Source organism: Hyla sarda, chromosome 5 (genome assembly GCF_029499605.1).
Source record: "Hyla sarda isolate aHylSar1 chromosome 5, aHylSar1.hap1, whole genome shotgun sequence".
NCBI lineage: Eukaryota > Metazoa > Chordata > Amphibia > Anura > Hylidae > Hyla > Hyla sarda.
In genome coordinates, this window is record NC_079193.1 from 75,412,058 (window position 1) to 75,432,888 (window position 20,831).

General features: G+C 42.4%; 1 long non-coding RNA gene across 1 annotated transcript in view; it reads right to left on the reverse strand.

The window, feature by feature from the left end:
• Nucleotides 1–3,903: 3,903 nt before the first annotated feature.
• Nucleotides 3,904–20,831, reverse strand: part of LOC130272541 (uncharacterized) — a 40,175-nt gene continuing 23,247 nt past the window's right edge. Inside the window, exon 3 of the long non-coding RNA XR_008843605.1 lies at nucleotides 3,904–4,030. This is a non-coding gene — a long non-coding RNA (uncharacterized LOC130272541). The remainder of the gene's footprint in view (nucleotides 4,031–20,831) is intronic.

The window sequence follows — 20,831 nt, forward strand, 5'->3', positions numbered from 1 at the left end:
CCTGTACCGTAGCATAGGAGCCCTGTAGGTATGCATAGAAAAGATAAAACCAGTTATTCCCATGGTTTACTAATGACTGGAAAATGGAATCACCATCTCGAAACAAAGTCTGGACCATGGGATGAAGTTGGTCACTTAGACCATCCAGATACTAGTGGTCCCAAAGAGTGCCATAATATTGTACCATCAAACTATTCAAGAACCCTCACCTTGCTTGACAGTAGGTTTAAGGCAGGCAACGCTGTAGGCCTCATCCATCAGTCCAGCAACAAAATTGATAACAGGTGGGTGACCAAAAAACATACACACTGTTTTGCACAGGACACAGAAAATACAGGTGTCAACCCAAAATTTGTCAGCAAGCTAAGGGATAATTTAGTGTATAATCGCTCAGCATTTCCTATAGATAATGAATGCATTGCTAGTGCACAGGCATGTCCACCACTCTTTTACCACTGAAGACTCAGGACCAGTAGACCAGTAGTGGGACGCCTGTGATTATACACTTATCCATTGTTCTGTGGATAGGCGATACGTGTTTATGGTTGCACAACCTCTTCAAAAAGCATCTAGAAAAAAAATGGTGCCTACCAAGGCTTGCGTACCATTTGCTTCATAATTCTCCATTTTTCAATTTCATGCACCCTCCAAAACTATAGATAAATCTCCCTAGAGGAGGGATCTAGGGTCTGAAATCATTATGTCCTTTTGCCTGTATTCTCACCATGGCAAAGCAGGCTGTCGTAAAACAATCTATAGATTCTTATGGGCTACAACCCCCTGCAGCTTCCCTGCTCTATTATTGGATTCCCCACCCCCGCTACCCATAAAGGGAGTGCCTTCAATAATTGCATAGTATGTTGGGAATTGCAGTATAGGTGATTCCCTAATAAACAAGTGTAGGTTCTCTGTAAGCAAACCAAAGCTTGAAATATAGAGCTGAAGCCCAAAATAGTCAGCAACAGCTGGACATTTATAGGTTAGCCATTGTGGTTCTATATTAGTAACTGTGACAGAGTTACAACATTGCTTTGAGCCAGATAGCTAAACTGTTTAAACATGCATTTTAATGACATGCGGCTTTATTTCCCTGCACAATAGTTTTGTTCTTCGTTTCAGGCTGCATATTTAATTTTGTAAGTTGTTTCTAAAACCAGCATTTGGGAATGAACGATATCTGAGAAAAGTAAAGAATTGAATTAATATCAAATCCGCAAATCCAGCTTTTGTGTGCCATTTGAGGGACCCATACAAAGTTAATATGCTCCAAGTGATGTCTGTTGTGAGAAACACATTTAGAAAATACAGCTCGCAACAAAAACACATTTCTTGGCTTCCAAGAATTGGACCTGCCGGGTGGCTATACTTTAAATGAATCATTACATTGTATCAAAAGAGCGAAAATCAACAACTAGCATTTTTCTCTCACTTGATCATCAACAGAGAGCTTGGCTTTAGCTCAATCTCTTTTATTAGTGGAAAAAAGAGGAAAACAATAAAAAAGAAATCTTTTCAAAACTCATATGGCACAATGCAAGTCAAAACTGTGGGAAGTAAAATGGTGCATCTATTTCCACTTACTGTATTAAGGAATGGCTAAATTGCTTGTAGATCTTTTTTGATGTACCACTTGTGGGTAATGATATAATTTCCCAAATCACAGACATAAATACATAAAGCTGCCTCTCGGTGGTTCTGTATTATCTCATATTATTATGTATTATAAAAGAAAGTCAGCACAGTTATGTGCAGAAAGAAAGTTAATTTTTAGAGAAAAGCTTTTTTTTTTCTCCTGGAACATTTGGAAATGCATAAATGTCACAGTTGCTTTATAACACTTATAGATTATACTCTTTTTTAATTTTTTTCTTTCTCGCAAAATGTTAGTTCAGTTTCCTGCCCTAAGAATCTGTACAATAATAAAAAACACAGAATAAATATTTAAAAAATGTTATCTATCAATCTCATATCTATCAATCTATCTATATCTATCTATCTATCTATCTATCTAAAAAAGAGCAAGAAAAAGCAGCACACCAGAATAAGTCAGCTTGAGGTGGGTGCAACTCAATGGGGGACCCCGGTCACGGATCTCCAGACTTCAAGTAAAAGCAAAAGCACTGCAGAACTCTGAGGTGAAAAAAAATCTTGTGAAAATGTTTATTCCATCATTGGTGCAAAGGCAACGTTTCAGCTGCAAGCATGCAGCCTTTTTCAAGTTTTTTTGGCTTGAAAAAGGTTGCATGCTTGCAGCTGAAATGTTGCCTTTGCAACAATGATGGAATAAATATTTTCACAAGATTTTTCTACATCTCGGAGTGCTGCAGTGTTTTTGCTTTTACTATCTATCTATCCATGCAGGAGAATACAGCAGCACACTGCTAGCACAAAGATACAGATAAAACATGAAAGGCTATATTGCTACAATGGAAAACTGAGGCGCTTCGCTCACCATTTGACAAAATAGTTGGCCAAATGGTCCATAGATGGTCCAAACTATTTGGCCAAATGGTGAGCAAAGCACCTCAATTTTTCATTGTAGCAATATAGAATTTCATGTTTATCTGTATCTTTGTGCTAGCAGTGTGCTGCTGTATTCTCCTGCTTGTGTATATTTAGCCTAGCAGCATTCACCTGTATGCCGGGTCCATGCAATAGTTTGGTATCAGTATGTGCTGGCCAACTTATCCTTTTTTGTGTTATACATATGGGGGAGTGGCTACCTCCATGTTGGTTCCTGTACCCCACCCATCTTATAAGGTGCTGGAAGTCTCAGACCTTACAAGCCTAGTAATTGACTGCACAGAGGCACATTCATAGTGTAGGGTCTGTCTCAAAGAGGTCACCTTATCGTCGTGGGATGGTCCAAACTATTTGGCCAAATAGTGAGCGAAGCACCTCAATTTTTCATTTTTCAGTGTAGCAATATATCATTTCATGTTTTATCTGTATCTTTGTGCTAGCAGTGTGCTGCTGTATTCTACTGATTGTGTATATTTAGCCTAGCAGCATGCACCTGTATGCTGGGTCCATGCAATAGTTTGGTATCAGTATGTGCTGGCCAACTTTTTTTTTTTTTTTTTTTTTGTATCTATCTATCTATCTATCTATCTATCTATCTAAATCTATTAATTATCTATCTATCTAAGTAGAAGAATATCACTGCGGCTCTCCAAGATGCTCCAAGTGGGTAGCATTTTATTCCATCAAGAAACACAAGACAACGTTTCATCTGCTACAATGCAGACTTTCTCAAGCAAAGTACATAGTGCAAGTGACACAATTTATAGGACATGGGAAGTGATGTCATCCATTAATTATGCAGATCAACATATTTGCATATAAATCATAACATATATAAAACATTGTGATCAGATAGTGGGAATCAGTGCCATAATGATAAAAATCCATATTACATATTCTGTACATATCAGTAAAGTGCATATGCAGTGCCATATAATAATATACAGTGATATATAATGTTAAAAACACTTACAGAGGCAGAGGTTTGGGCGGGCACTGCATGCCAGTGTAAACAAACACACTCTGGCGATGGCGGCATAGTATATGCACGCCAAACGCCGGCCAGAAGGAGGCAGAGGCCCCAATGATAGATGTATTGGGCTTGCCAGAAAGCACCACACATGCAAGAAAGCACTTGTACATAGGACACAACATATTGTTACCCCTCGGGTCCTACTTCCCTACTTTGAGACATCAGAGATATCTCAGTATGGATTATTGTAGTATACCCATATACATCCCCAGAACTGGAGAGTGTTGGAAAAGCCCACATTACAGACCAGCTCAGTGGGGGTGGGACTCAACAGTCCCAATATCAGAAGTTTCCGACACCTCACCCATCAAATTCACTGGACCTATGGGAGAAGGAGGGGAAAAAGGGAAAAAAAGAAAGACATAATTAATGGCCAATAGAGTAACACATTATATAGTAAATTTTATAGGTAGGCCTCCATCCCGCTGTGTAGAAACAAGAGTGATTGTGCATGCAGGGACCGTCCGACTGGCTCTGTAAGAAAGAGAAATAAATAGCATGAAATAAAAAATATTTTTTGCACTAAAAAGGCAATACTCACTAACATGTACGGAAATGGACAATCTACAGTATTCAACAAGTGTAAACAAATAATGAATTATTAGTTATAAGGTATCACAAATTCAGTGTTTAGGCCCAAAGGCAGAAGGGTCTAGAGATCAAAGATCCACTGCAGTTCCTAATGCATCAAGACTGCAGTGTAGTCCCCTCCTCTTTTAAGAGGGGGGGGGGGTATGATCTACAATAGCAAATTTTAAATCCCTTTCGCTATGTCCAGCCTCTACGAAATGTTTCGAGACCAGGAGATCTAGTCTCCCTTTGCATACAGTGTATCTATGTTGGTTGAATCTGACCCGAAACTTCCCGGTTGTTTCACCAACAAATAAGAGTTTGCACGGACACACTAGAATGTACATCACATAACTGGACGTGTAGGTCAGGTAGAGTTTAATGTTATGTGATAAGCTTGTGGGGGTGTAGGGTATATGGGGTGTAGCTGTTCAGTGATGAAAGGGTGCTGGTTTAACCCTTAACTGTCGTGACGCCAGGGTGAGGGCTCCTCTGGTCCTATCGCCACCTGTCCCAAGAGCGATAGGGAGGGATATTAAATGATTGTCCACAACCGGAGGTTTCAGAAAACTGTCGGAACTTTTACTGCAGATTTTATGCAGAATTAAACAGGAACAGTCTTTGTACAATAAGAGTCTATTAGGATCCTGACAGGGACCTTGTGAGTTTTAAGCTCAGGAGATTTATATGCGCTGTTCCGCTGGATTTAAGGGATTGAGTTTAGGTCCAGCAGTCACGCAGACTTTAGCAGGGAGTTGTATTGTAACTCATGATTTGGTAAGTTGCAGGATTGTCAGGCTTCGGCCTGGTCTTGTCTTTGAAAGTTGCACGGATCTCTACACTCTGCTAGTCTGGAACCCAAGAAAGCAAGGATTGGCTGGCAGCTCCCTTATATGGGCAGGGGCTGGCCTTGAGCTCATTGGTCCATACCATCTGTCAATCACTTTACACAAGGAATTACGGTCTAAACATGTGACCACACACGTGACCTAGGAAGGCCCTTTAACATATCCTAAGAGAATTAACATTAGTCACATGACCGAAGGTCCTGCGACACTATGTACACAATGAAATATACAATTAAATGTACATACAAACATCACAACATTAAAAAAGGAAAAAGGTGACTAGGGGCTAACCCACCAGGAGGACGCTACTGGAACGAAGTAACTCTGGCTTTGGGGACCACAATACAAGGTACGGTATACTATACGGTACCGGGACACCACAGTTATATACCAGTTCTAGGATGTGTGAAGTTGGGACCTTTTAACACTTTGGAACAATTAATACAGTGACAGCAGGGGAATGATCCCCTGCGTTTCACTGTAAGATATCGTTGTCCATCGCTGACCTTGGTGGAAGTGTCGGCTTTGACCAACTTATCTCTTAGGTTTGGTGCTCGCCTATAAGACAGCAGGGCTGGTTGTTGAAATTCAGAGATGTTTGGAGATGCTTGTTTTATGATGTGCCAGTGTTGGTTAATGGATCGAGAAATCTGGGAGGATTGATGATTGAATGTAGAGACAAAAGTGATACGGTTGTTGGATGTTTTAGGTGTTGTGTCAGGAATACGTTTTTTACTGTCTAGCACCAGTATACTAGATTTACATTGTGTGACTACTTTTCTAGGATACCCTCTATCAACAAAATTATCAGCCATTTTATTTAAAGTGGAGGGGATTTCAGACTCTTCGCTGACAATTCACCTGGCTAGGAGCATTTGGCTGCGGGGTAATGATTTGATCATTGAACGGGGATGTCTACTGGTGTAATGTTACTGTCCGTAGGTTTTGTGAACAGACTTGTGGTCAATCTACCGTTGTCAATGGAAACCAAAATGTCTAAGAATTGTATAGATGTCATGGATTCACTTAAAGTAAATTTAATGGAAGAACAGATGGTGTTAAGAAATGCATGAAAAATATTTAACTCATCGATGGAACCGCCCCAAACACATCATTAATGTAGCACCACCACCCCAGCACATGGCTTGAGTGGTGGGACACATAGATGGTGGACTCCTTTAGTGACACAACCAAAAATTTTGCATACGTAGGGGCCACATTGGTCCCCATGGCGGTTCCAGCTATTTGGGAGTAGAATACATTGTTAAACATAAAATAGTTGTTAGACAGTACAAAATCCAATAATGTAATAATGAGTGATGTTTTAGAAGAGGAAAAATCAGGAGAAATGGCTCTCTTGACAGCTTGCAGGCCCATGTCATGGGGAATGGATGTGTAGAGTGAAACAATATGGAATGAAGCCAAGATGACATTATTAGGTATGCTTATGGTCTCCAATTTTATCAAAAAATCAGTTGAGTCTCGTAAAAATTATTTGGCTTTCTGCGGCGTAAGGTCGTAGTACTTGATGTAAAATGATGGTCGCAAATACAAAATCGTGGTCTTAGGATGAGGTACTTTAAGAAAATCGCATAGAGATTGATCAATAATTGAGTCATCTAAGTCTTTCCTAAGGATGGACTCGAGGAGACTCTCAATATTTTTCTTAGGGTCACGTGGCAACATTCGATAGGTGTGTGTGTCACTAAGCTGTCATAGAGCTTCTTGAATGTACTTACTTTGATCCATAATCACAATCCCACTGCCCCTATCTATACCATAAAGAATTCTGCAGCACTCCAAAATACATGGAATAACTGTGAAATGTATTAGCCTGACGGTGCATTGCCGTGGAATGAGATTTGCATAGAATGAGATGCTCCGCCTCCATCACAGCCTATTGGCTCTCTCTTGTCACGTGACATATTTAAACCTTACGCATCGATGCGCACAGTAGTGTCAGTTTGGCTATCACAGGGAGAGGGTCTCCTCACCCTGTGATAGCTGAAGCTGTACGGAGCTCTCATGGCCTCTGTGGCTCGACAGAAGTTCACACATGTACGCAGCTCATACGGCTGCCTCATATACATTTACTGTTGATTCACAGCGCTATCGGGATCCCGATGCCCGATGGCGCTGTCATCAGGATCCCCACGCCCGCAGCTCTACACCCCGTCCCCCGCAGCTGTACTCCCCGTCCCCCGCATCTCTACTCCCCGTTCTACGCAGCTGTACTCCCCGTCCCCCGCATCTCTACTCCCCGTCCCCCGCAGCTCTACACCCCGTCCCCCGCAGCTCTACACCCCGTCCTACGCAGCTCTACTCCCCGTCCCCTGTGAACGCTCAGGGAGCGATCCACAGCGCTATGGGGATTCCTACGCCCGATGGCGCTGTCATCAGTGTGCGTCCCCGCGAGCGCCCCATGCCCGCAGCTGTACTCCCCGTCCCTCCGTAGCTCTACTCCCCGTCCCGTTAACGCTCAGGGAGCGGGGAACAGAAAGTAGAGCATCGGGCGCAGGTAAAGTAGTACTGCGCATGCGCAGCACTACGCGAATAACTTAACCTGCGCCCGATGCTCTACTTTCTGTTCCCCGCTCCCTGAGCGTTAACGGGACGGGGAGTAGAGATGTGGGGGACGGGGAGTAGAGATGCGGGGGACGGGGAGTAGAGCTGCGGGGGACGGGGAGTAGAGCTGCGGGGGGCGGAGGATGGGGAGTAGAGCAGCGGGGGGCGGAGGACGGGGAGTAGAGCTGCAGGCGTGGGGCGCTCGCGGGGACGCACACTGATGACAGCGCATCGGGCATCGGGATCCCGATAGCGCTGTGGATCAACAGTAAATGTATATGAGGCAGCCGTATGAGCTGCGTACATGTGTGAACTTCTGTCGGGCCACAGAGGCCATGAGAGCTCCGTACAGCTTCAGCTATCACAGGGTGAGGAGATCCTCTCCCTGTGATAGCCAAATTGACACTGCTGTGCGCATCGCTGCGTGACGTTTAAATATGTCACGTGACAAGAGAGAGCCAATAGGATGTGATGGAGGCGGACCATCTCATTCTATGGCAAATCTCATTCCACGGCAATGCAACGGCATAGCGACGTTTCGACTGCCCACTTGAAGCCTTTCTCAAGCTTAACATCAGTGATACTGGCAGAGTATTTATGCATGTGGTATACATTAATCAATCAATTAACATAATAAAAACATTGTGTAAAAACATCATAAAAATACATGCATCTCAAAATACATGGTTTATCAGAAAGTCCTTGGCTTATATGTCAGGATGTTACTAGTGCATAAAGCACCTTAGGTGCTTAACATCCTGACAGTAAGTGCATCTTTGTAAGGCTAGGTTCAGACTACGGAATCACCAGGCAGAAAATTTCCGCCCGGAGATTCCAAGTGCGGCCAGTGCCGGCTGAATCAGTCGGTGCTAGAACCGCACGGATACTGCAGTCTCCAATAGACTGCAATGTTTTCCGCGCGGATTTCCACCTGAAGAAAGAGCACCGCCTTTCTTCAGGCGGAAATTTCTAAGCGGATTTTCAAAGCAGATTTTCCACTTCACAAAATCCGATGTGTGAATTTGTGAACGGAAAATCATTCACTACACTATACATTTTAGAAAGCAGAATTTCCGCCTGCAATTTCAAAGCAAAATTGCAGGGGGAAATTCCGTAGTCTGAACCTAGCCTATGTGTATCACTGATGTTAAGCTTGAGAAAGGCTGCAAGTTGGCAGCCGAAACATCGCTATGCCGTCAGGCTAATAAATGTCACCATTATTCCACGTATTTTAGAGTGCTGCAGAATTCTTTATGGTATGGATATTGGAGATTGACCTGTAACCTGGGACAACGACCCGCTGGCACCCACCATTATCCTTTCTATCTATACCTATCTACCCATCTATCTTTCTACATATCTATATATTTATCCAAAGAAAAAGATAGCCGCAGCACTCCAGTAGATGCAAAAATTTTGTAGCTTTATTCCATCATAACACACAGGTGCAACATCTTAGCTGTCTTTGAAGCCATTTTCAAGCTATCTATCTAAAAAAAAAAAAAATGAAGAAAAAGCAGCACACCATCAGAGTTGTTGGAAGTGGGTGCAACTCAGTGTGAGACCCAGGACTCCAAAATTCCAAGAGGGTGAAGAACACTGCAGCACTCCAAGGATGTGGATAAAAAAACTTGTGAAAAAGTGTTTATTCCATCAAAATGCAGAAGGCAACGTTTCAGCTGCTAACATGCAGCCTTTCTCGGCTTGAGAAAGGCTGCATGTTAGCAGCTGAAACGTTGCCTTCTGCATTTTGATGGAATAAACACTTTTTCACAAGTTTGTCATCCACATCCTTGGAGTGCTGCAGTGTTCTTTACCCTCTATCTATCTATCTATCTATCTAGAAAAGGTAATCTCTCCGCAGCAAATTAAATTGATGAAAAAAAGTGTTTATTTTTATTCCATTAAAAGGCAAACAAGTGTTTTAATAGCAGTATACATTTGCTATCTATCATCTTTCATCTGTCTGTCTATCCATCTATTTATTTACCTAGGTAGAAAAGAGCAGCACATCCAAAATTAAAAAGCCAAAATGGGTGCACGCAGGTATAGGATCCTGGCTAGGCAATCCAAACTTGATATGCAGTAGATTAATGCAGCACACCCGAAGCATCCAATACCGTGCAATTCATTCCATGGTGCAAAGGTACAATGTTTCAGTAGCCTCATGCTTGACTTGAAAAGGTAGCGTGAGGCTACTGAAACATTGTACCTTTGCACCATGGAATAAATTGCACTTTATTGGATGTTTCTGGTGTGCTGCATTAATCTACTGCATATCTATTTATCTATCTATTTATCTATCTTATATTAGCTCCAATAACGTGAAAAAAGTGAATTTATTCCATCAAAGCGATGTGCAAAACAGCAGCGACGTTTCGATCCTCTCCAGGATCAAGCTGAACTAAACAGATTTGTGGTTTCTTTTATACATATCCATAACATGGACTTACAATACAGTACATGTTGGTAAGGGTGACCTACAGAATAGGGGTTTTGTGGCCAGAATCCGCTCTAGTCTGGCTAAACAATGCCCTGCTCTTTGCTCTGAGAAAGCGAGATTTGAGAGAACATGAATCTAATATGTATTAGGATTAGCTTGTTGCCATAAATTTTATTTCCCTTGTCTTTTTCATTTTTTTCATTTCATTCATTTTTTTTTTTTTTCATTCATTTATTATTATTTTTATTTTTTACTTTTTTTTTATTTTTAATTTTTTCATTTTAATTTTACCTGGATTTGAGCATTGGCGGCATGAGGTTGGCATGGGATCCTGCCCCATGGTCGCCTGTTTACATATTGACTGCTGCATTATAATGTCCGAGAGTTGAAAGGTATTCTACTGTAGAATGATTTAATCATGTACATTGTTTTTTTTATGTTCTTTTATGTTAGGGTAGATTTTCCAGTTTTCAAGATGGTTGCTGCCGTACCAATTTCCTCGGTGCGCAGGCGCAGGTACGTGACTATGTACGGACGTAAGAGCCGGCATTGCGCACGCGCCGATACTCACTGGTGTTTGCAGGACGGAGATCTCAAACCAATGATTGCCAACAATGTCATGTTAGGGGTGGGGCTGGCACAGACGGCGCTTCCGGAACGCAGAGTGTCCATGCACGCCATCACACATGCTTAAGGTATAGTGTTACTATAGTTATTCCTCTGATTGTTTGACTGTTTTTAATTATAGGCAATCTGATTGCTTTAAGATCACTGTAAGCACTTTAGTGTCCAGTTATTGTGGATACATGTATAAGCACCTTGCTCATAATAAGAAGGATATATGAGCCTTACAATGTATACTGATCATTCTACTGTACACATTTTATGCACTAATTGCACTTTATTGTATTTTGATATCGCACTTTATTGATAATTGATTCACTTTATGGTTGTATGTATAAAAGAAACCACAAATCTGTTTAGTTCAGCTTGAAAAAGATCCTGGAGAGGATCGAAACGTCGCTGCTGTTTTGCACATTGCTTTGATGGAATAAATTCACTTTGTTCATGTTATTGGAGTGCTGCCCTGATCTTCTTTTTTTTTATCTTTGGATGGATTGTTGGACTTGATCCTTTAACAGGTTGCCTGCATCTCACCTTATACTCTTTCATTTTTTTGTGTGCTGTTGCTTTTTGTTTATATATATATATATATATCTATATATATATATATATATATATATATATGTGTGTGTCTAATGTCCCAGTGCGGGATATACTCCTGTACATTAATTAGGCCCTGTCAGGTTGAGTTCCTCATTGTCATAGGGGCTCTCCTGCAGCGTCTCCCCCATGGTAGTAAGTCTAATGTTATGTATAGTGTTGTAAATATAGTGCATAATGTTATGTATAGGTATATAAAGTATAAAGGACCTTTAAGGACCTTTTGGAGGTATCACCTGTTATGTTCACATGATGTGTTATGTTACCCAGAGAGCACGAGATGACCACCTGACCTGCAGCTTGACCTATGGGCTTCTGGCTCAGCCCCCTTTCTACCACATCTCTCTCTTTTACACCATCAATCCTGCTGAAGAACAGCAAAGCACAGACATCACAGATCCTGTGTCCAGTACACCTGGAGGCCATAAAGCCTGCACACCAGCTATTGTCAGTAAGTTGACTCAGCTATGTCTGCTGTACCAAAGTCAAGTCACTAGTCAAGTCAATTATAGTCAGAGTGGCTGTGTTGAAGTCTGACCCAAAAGTACTGCAAGTCCCAGCAAGCTCCAAGACCCTTTCTGTGTTACTGGTTAACTCTCCTGGGATTCTGGCCTAGCTGTAAATGCTTTAACAACTGTCTAACCTCAGTAACACTACCATTAAAGAGGTACTCCGGTGAAAACCTTTTTTCTTTTAAATCAACTGGTGGCAGAAAGTTAAACATATTTGTAAATTACTTCTAATAAAAAATCTTAATCCTTCCTGTACTTATTAGCTGCTGAATACTGCAGAGGAAATTCTTTTCTTTTTGGAATGCTCTCTGATGACATCACGACCACAGTTCTCTCTACTGACGTTATTTTAATAATAATAACGCTTTATTTTTTGTTGTCCTTAGTGAGATTTGAACCTAAGTCCCCTGCACTACAAGGCAGCAGTGCTAACCACTGAGCCACCATGCTGCCCTTAGCATACATCTGCTATGCATGGTTGCTAAAATGGACAGAGATGTCAGCAGAGAGCACTGTGCTCGTGATGTCATCAGTGTTCCAAAAATAAAGGAATTTCCTCTGTAGAATTTAGCAGCTAATAAGTACTGGAAGGATTAAGATTTTTTAATAGAAGTAATTTACAAATATGTTTAACTTTCTGCCACCAGTTGATTGAAAAGAAAAAAGGTTTTCACCGGAGTACCACTTTAACCTATACCTGGTCTTGGTCTATTATTGCCCTGCCTAATCTTGGGATAGCGGTGCTATCGTTCAGGTGGTTACCGGAAAAAGCACTCTGGCGTCACAAACATTAATGGTTAATAACACCTTGCCCCTGGGCTATACCATCTGTCCCATCCACCTACACCCTTCACACCCCATGGTCACACCACAACTTTGGCATCACCACAACTTTGGCATCCCAAAACGGTTACGGGTGTGCGCCTTAGCCATAAAGCCGCACCTCCTCCCTTTTAGTCTGAGTCTGAACTGTGTCCAAAGAAAATCGCATGCAGTTGCGAAAAAGTTTGCAGCAGAAGATTGTAGGCGACTGTCCTTATTGCAAAGAGCTACTAACGAGCGCTGATAAAGTAGTGGGGGAGGTGAAAGAGAGACTCTTAATTGCTGTTATAAAGTGTGTAAAGTCCGTACCTCAAAGGGTTAAACAGAGTTCAGTGTTTCCCGGGCGTTGGAGCGGTCGCAGCTCCGCCCCGTCTGTCCCCAGCGGTGATGCCTCTTCAGTGTGCGAGCCAGAAATGAAGATCTGCCCTGTGTTGCACGGGGGAAGACTTTACCAGCTGGACCAAACAGGAAGTTCCCCCGGCGCAGCCATATTAAAGGCTCCGACGGCTGCGTCCGGCTGTGCGCTATACCACCAAGTACCCGCTGCAGTGCAGACTCTGCATAAACCAACGATCTCCCGCAATCAGTCTACAGCATCAGTGGCAGCTCGCATTTACCACATAGTGCCCAACGAAGTCCACGGGTACTCACAACATAAGAGGGGGAGCGCCACTCGGAGGGTTCCTGTTAATCAAGGTTTAAATCGCTGCCGCATATTGCCAAGCATCTTAAAGGACCAGCGCACCCAAATTTTCTTAAAGCAATGACACACTCAAATCATCTTAAAGCGACAGCACACTCAAATCATCTTAAAGCAACAGCACACTCAATTCATCTTAAAGTGACGGCGTACTCAAAAAGTCTACAAGATGTCAGCACCAGTATTCTTGGGGAATCCTGTCCTCCCTATTTACAATGGAAACCCCTTCACCCTGAGGGATTTCAAGGAGAAGATCCAGAGTTTGTTTGTCTTCTACTCTCTTCCTCCTAATCAACAGGTGCAGCTGCTCATAGGACAATTATAGGGACCAGCACTTGAGGAAGTCCGCACCTGGCCCGCCACTGAGAAGGCAACTGTAGAGCAGACCTTTGAAGGGCTGTACCAGGTATTTGAATCACATTCTACATCACAAGTACGTCTCCCTTTCTCCCTTTGTATGAGAGGCGACAGAAACCAGATGAGACTTTAAGAGCTTATGCCGTAGCCCTACAGAATGCCCTAGAGACTGTTCAAAAAATAGCTGGTATCACACCTGAGCAGGGCAACAAAGTGTTAATGGACAGGTTTATTGATGGGGTTCATAATAAGTGGGACAAAGCCCAGTTGAGAATGCTAGCAGTTCAGAACCCCAGTCTGTCCTTCCCCGCTTTTAAAAGACTGGCTATTCAAGTAATTGAGTCCGGGACTGAGTCTAAAGATGTTTTTACTCCGCTTGCACCTGCTCAGGAGCCCTCAGGGGCGACAGTTAGGCCTATACTGCCCCATTCAAATGTCCAGGTCCGAGAAGGTCCAGAAAGACCTATATACCTGGAAGACTCTGCAGGACGAAAGTCGAGTCATGGGGGATCTGTTGGACTACCGTGTCTGGCTGGAGCACAGATGTTACAGTACCCACCCTCTTCTTTGGACCTCAGAAAGTTTCCCACTACATGAGACCAAGGGGTTTCTGGAATGGGCAAAGGCTGTAAGGAACTTGCAGGTTTCTGTCATGGAGTCTTCCGTCTTCTAAGGTGACCAAATGGCAAAGAAGAATGTCCCAAATTCAAGACTTTACATCTGAGTTTAACAGGCACAGAAGATATCACTTGAGGAACATTATGCCTTGGCGTGGAGTCCAATCCTGCGACATGGGAGGATCTGGAAAGAACGTCGGCTCTGAATCTTTTATTTGCAAGCCTAATAGGAGGCACGAGATAGTGATCTTGGCAAAATTGTCCCCAACAAGTGATTTCACCAGATTTCCAGTCAAAATGTGGAGAAAGATGTTGAAGACAAGGAAGACCAAGAAGAAGCTCTAAAGTGCAACGTGGTAGCACATAAAACTAAATTTTTTCCTTATGCAAATCCCCCACTTGCATGACGAGGGGTTCAGTGCGGAATTGCACCTTACAGTTCAGATTTTGTCCATTAACAGAAGAAATGTAGAAGGGCTTGACAAGACGCGTCACTGTAAGACGGTGTTTGTGGACCTAGGAGGCACCAATGAAGTTGCCAGCAGAACCAGCAGTTGCCAGAGTCCAAAAAAGCAGAAGTGGTGAAAGAAGTCTTGGCAGAGGTAAACATTTGAACCGGGGTGGTCAAGCGAGGAGAGGTAATATTCACATTAAGGCATGCCACTCCTACTTGTCCAAGAAGAGAGCGCTCTCCCGGACGCAGAGGATGTCCAGAACAGTCCAGAATTGTGCTCCGGACTGGCACAATATAGGCACAAATTCTCATTTCCTGCTACGTTAAGTGAAAACGGTCCACATCCATAGCCTCTTCGGCAGGAGCCAAAGAAGACAGTAGAGGTGGATGTTGGAACACGGGTGCCAGATGAGGTAATTGCCGTGTTCGGGCAGGTTCTTTTTCCAAAGGAAGTTCTTCTTGCCTCTCTGCAAAATGTACATCAATTCGAGTGGCTAAATGGATAAGTTCGTTCAGGTTAGTCGGGGGAATCTCGTGCAGCGAGAGCATCCTTGATTCTAGAGAAAAGTTCTTTTTTAAAGGTAGCACACAAGGCCTCGTCGTTCCAAGCAAGTTCAGAGGCAAGAGTGTGGAACTCAACCGCGTGGTCGCCAATGGAAGAGTTCCCTTGGCAGAGGTTCAGAAGAGCCATCTCGGCAGAGGAGGCTCGCATGGGTTCTTCAAATGCATTGCGGAATTCTGCAAGGAAACAGATCCGCCATGAGTTCTAGATAAATAGAACACTCTGTCACAAAGCCTCTACAGAGCTTGAGATCTCTGTCATACTTAGAAGACATGAACAAATGAAGCTTGGTCCCAGGAGAAGCTGCAGACACAGGAGGAGGATCAGGAACAGGTGGCTGCTGCTGTTGCTGTTGTTGCTGCTGAGCGACAAGAAGCTGTTGCACCATGGCTGAGAGTTGATAGAATTATTGTGCCTGATGGGCTAACTGCTGCAACTGTTGAGCCACGACGGTGGAAAGATCCGAGACATCTGGCAAAGGCACCCCAGCGGGATCCATGGCCGGATCTTACTATAACGGATCACGGCAGGTGGTAGATCCTCTGGGTCTGTGTGGATGATGACGTGAGCCGTGCCTGGGAGCAGAAGCAGGATGGTCTTGCTGCGGCAGACGGCACCCAGGTCGCTACCCCTGGCACTACTCGTCCACACAGGTAGCTGGGAGGTGGTATGGCACAGAAGGAGAATGGCAGGACGTGGTAAGATGGCAGAAGTTCAGGGCAGGTAACACAGGTGCAAGGTAGGTAAGGTAGCAAGAAAAAGGTACACGGTAACAGGGACTCAGGACTTTCACTATAGCACTAGGCAACCAAGATCCTGCAGGGATACAAGGGAGGAGCAACTCCGTACTCCGGTGAAAAACGTTTTTTTTTTTTAATCAACTGGTGCCAGAAAGTTAGACAGATTTGTAAATTACTTCTATTAAAAAATCTTAATTCTTCCTGTACTTATTAGCTGCTGAATACTGGTCCATTTTAGGAACTGTCCAGAGTAAAAGGGAAATCCCCATAGCAAACATATGCTGTTCTGGACAGTTCCTAAAATGGACAGAGATGTCAGCAGAGAGCACTGTGCTCATGATGTCAGCAGACAGCTCTGTGTTTCAAAAAGAAAAAGAATTTCCGCTGTAGTGTTCAGCAGCTAATAAGTACAGGAAGGATTTAAGATTGTTTAATAGAAGTAATTTACAAATCTGTTTAACTTTCTGGCACCAGCTGATTTAAAAAAAAAAAGTTTTTCACCGGAGTACCCCTTAAAGATAACTAGTGTTCTGGGGAGAAATGGGTAATGCCAAGTTACCCCAGTAGTCAAGGCATTGGGCAGAAAGCCTCCGGCAAACCAATCCCCCACAAAAGAGTTGTGGTGACTGGGTGAGGCAATAATGTTACAGGGTCTAGTGGTTTTAACCCTTGGTTTGTCGTGACGCCAGGGTGAGGTTGTTTAGTATAGAAGGCCCTGCCGAAAACCGTCCCAAAAACGGCAGGAAATAAATAATGGAATGTCCACAGTGGGATTATGAGATAACTGGAACTTTTACTTAAGCTTCTCAGGAAACAGTCTTTACAGTTATTCAGTTCTCTTGAGGTAACCGGGATGCAGGATGCCTCACAGGCTTTGCTGGGACTAGTAGTCTTCAGATTTGAGCAGGCCACTGTGCTACTAATTATGGGCTTTGAGTTGAATAGTAGTCACTAGGAATTGTAGATAGAGCTTGATAACGAATGGTTTTGTAGTAGCTGCAGGTTCCTTAGGCTTTGGCCTAGGTAGGATGAATTGAGATATGCTGATTGTGCTTGCTTGAGTGTCAGGAACAAGAGAGAAGAGAGTGAATTTAGAGACTACAGCCCCTTATATACTAAGGAGGGTGGACAAATGCCATTGGTTGAAAAGTCTAGTCTTGTATAAACTATTGTTATGCATCAACTGTCATAGTATATATATATACAGTCATGGCCGTAAATGTTGGCACCCCTGAAATTTTTCTAGAAATGAAGTATTTCTCACAGAAAAGGATTGTAGTAACACATGTTTTGCTATACACATGTTTATTCCCTTTGTGTGTATAGGAACTAAACCAAAAAAGGGAGGGGAAAAAAGCAAATTGGATATAATGTCACACCAAACTCCAAAAATGGGATGGACAAAATTATTGGCACCCTTAACTTAATATTTGGTTGCACACCCATTGGAAAAAATAACTGAAATCAGTCACTTCCTATAACCATCAATAAGCTTCTTACACCTCTCAGCCGGAATGTTGGACCACTCTTCCTTTCCAAACTGCTCCAGGTCTCTCTTATTGGAAGGGTGCCTTTTCCTAACAGCAATTTTAAGATCTCTCCACAGGTGTTCAATGGGATTTAGATCTGGACTCATTGCTGCCACTTCAGAACTCTCCAGCGCTTTGTTGCCATTCATTTTTTGACGTATGCTTGGGGTCATTGTCCTGCTGGAAGGCCCAAGATCTCTGACACAAACCCAGCTTTCTGAAACGGCGCTGTACAGTGCGACCCTAAATCCGTTGGTAATCCTCAGATTTCATGATGCCTTGCACACATTCAAGGCACCCAGTGGCAGAGGCAGCAAAACAACCCCAAAACATCATTGAACCTCCACCATATTTCACTGTAGGTACTGTGCTCTTTTTCTTTGTAGTCCTCAATTCCATTTTCGGTAAACAGTAGAATGATGTGCTTTACCAAAAAGCTTCATCTTGGACTCATCTGTCCACAAGATGTTTTCCCAGAAGGATTTTGGCTAAATCAAGTTCAGTTTGGCAAAATGTAGTCTTGCTTTTTTATGTCTCGGGGTTAGCAGTGGCATCCTTCTGGGTCTTCTGCCATAACGTTTCCTTTAATTTAAATGTTGAAAGATAGTTTGCACCGACACTGATGCTCCCTGAGCCTGCAGGACAGCTTGAATATCTTTGGAACTTGTTTGGGGCTGCTTATCGACCATTCGGACTATCCTGCATTGACACCTTTCATCAATTTTTCTCTTCTGTCCACGCCCAGGGAGATTAGCTACAGTGCCATGGGTTGCAAACTTCTTGATAATGTGCACTGTGGACAAAAGCAAATCTAGATCTCTGGAGATGGACTTGTAACCTTGAGATTGTTGATATTTTTCCACAATTTTGGTTCTCAAGTCCTCAGACAGTTTTCTTCTCCTCTTTCTGTTGTCCATGCTTAATGTGGCACACGCAGACATACAATACAAAGACTATATAGACCTCTCCTTTTTATCTGCTTTTAGGTGTGATTTTTATATTGCCCACACCTGTAGCTTACCCAAGGTGAGTTTAAAGGAGCATCACATGCTTAAAACAATCTTATTTATCCACAATTTTGAAAGGGTGCCAATAAATTTGTCCTGGAAATGGACATTAATTGCAATGCCTTATGAATGCATTCGGCCCCAAGGCCGCTTTGGCACTCAAAGCCTTACAGGACCCTTTGTGGAGGACAACTTCTGTTAAGTAGGGGGTTTGTAATGTCCCAGTAGATGATATTTAGAGGATATTTAAACAGCTCAAGTTCACACAGTGTAAAATGAAAACAAAGAAATCACAGTAAAATAGGTAAAAAAAAGGTTTTAGTATTTTTATAAACATTTTTTCTTTTTGCATTCTATGGAAAAGCATCCATCAGTGCACACATTGGGGAAGATTTATCAAAACCTGTCCAGAGGAAAAGCTACTGAGTTGCTCAGAACCACTGAAAAAGGAAAAAAGATATCTGATTGGTTGCTATGGGCAATTCAGCAACATTTCCGCTGGACAGGTTTTGATAAATCCCCCCCCCCCCCCCCCCCCAATAGTATAAAAAAAATGGCTGTAAGTTAATTGATAAAATCTGCAGCAAGTCTGAAACATATCCCTGAGGCTAAGTTTCTACTTGTTTTTTTGTCCTGCGTTTTTTGGTTTAAAAAAAAACGCAAGAAAAAACGCCATAAAAAACGGCAGTGCAATTTCCTGTGTCTGGTGTTTTTTCTGGCGTTTTTTCATTTGTGTGGAAATTGGACCTTGGCAGTTTGTTTTGGTACCCAAAATTTGTTGGGTACCAAAAAAAAAAAAAAAAAAAAGGATGCAGTAGTGATGGAAAAATACTTTATTTAGCTAAATTTATATATTTTATAACAAATTTTTTATTAATTGTTAAAAAAAGTGTGTGTGTTTCACTTTTTTTTCTCTATTTTTAAGGTAGTACTACTACTCCCAACATGGAGCACACTCTGCCTCATGCTGGGAGCTGTAGTACCTGCATTAATAGACAGATCGCAGCGAGTGTAATTTCTGACACCTGTTGCGATCTGTCTATTAATGCAGGTACTACAGCTCCCAGTATGGAGCAGAGTGGGCTCCATGTTGGGAGCAGTAGTACCTGCATTTAAGGAAAGATCACAGTGGATGTCACTCCTGACACCCGCTGTGACCCTCATGTATAGATGCGGGCGGCCGCTCTTCTATGGTCCCCTGCACTGCCGTATATATACACCTATTCCTATTTCCCACATAGCTGTGATTGGCTGGAACCATCTGGCCAATGACATCTCTGCGGGAAATATGAATAGGTGTATATATACGGCAGTGCAGGGGACCATAGAAGAGCGGCTGGCCGCATCTGTGCATTATACAGGAGGATCGCAACGGGCAATCTGTCAATTAGTACAGGTACTACTACTCCCATCATGGAACAGTGTGTTCCATGCTGGGAGTAGTAGTACAACCTAAAAAAAATTAGAAAAATAAAGAAAAAAAGTGAAAAACATACACACACTACATTTTTATTATTGTCGGCTATATTTTTAGGTCCCCGCCCACATAAATTGATCCCTGTTTTAAAAATTTATAAAAATGTTGTTATAAAAGATACATTTCGTTAGATACAATTTTTTCTTTCACTACTGTATTTTATTTTTTTTTTTTATAATGGTACCCTATAAAATTTTATTAAGAAAGGAATTTTCATCCCTTTTTTGGATCGCTAAAGTCCAAAAAAGAATAAAATCCACCCAGAAAAAAGCCAAAGTTAAAACCCACATATCGTTTTTCTTGGCGTTTTTCTCTCCAGTGGCTCAACATGCTGCGATTTTGGAAAACCGCAAAGGAGCTGAAAACCGCCAAAAAAGAGTGAAAAAATGCTAAAAGGATTAAAAAAAAAAAAGCCAAAGTGAAAAATGCCAAGTGGAATAAGAATTTTGCGATTTCTCATTGATTTACAGCTAACATCTGGCCGCAGCGTTTTTTGGCCGAAAAAGCGGCAGAATTGGCGTTTTTCTTGGCGTTTTTCCCCCCCAAAAAAACAAGTAGAAACTTAGCCTTAGGCTGGGTCCACACATACCTAGCTTTGGGGACTAACGGGGAGATTTATCAAAATCTGTATAGAGGAAGAGTGGTGCAGTTCCCCATAGCAACCAATCAGCTAGCTTCTTGGAATTTTAGAGAGGCCTGTAAAAATGAAAGAAGCCATATTATTGGTTTCAATGGGCAACTGTACAACTTTTACTCTACACAGGTTTTAATAAATCTCTCCCAATGTTTACGCAATATTTATGGCTGGTATTTACAGCTGTAAAAAGAAATTGTGTGGAAAAGAATTG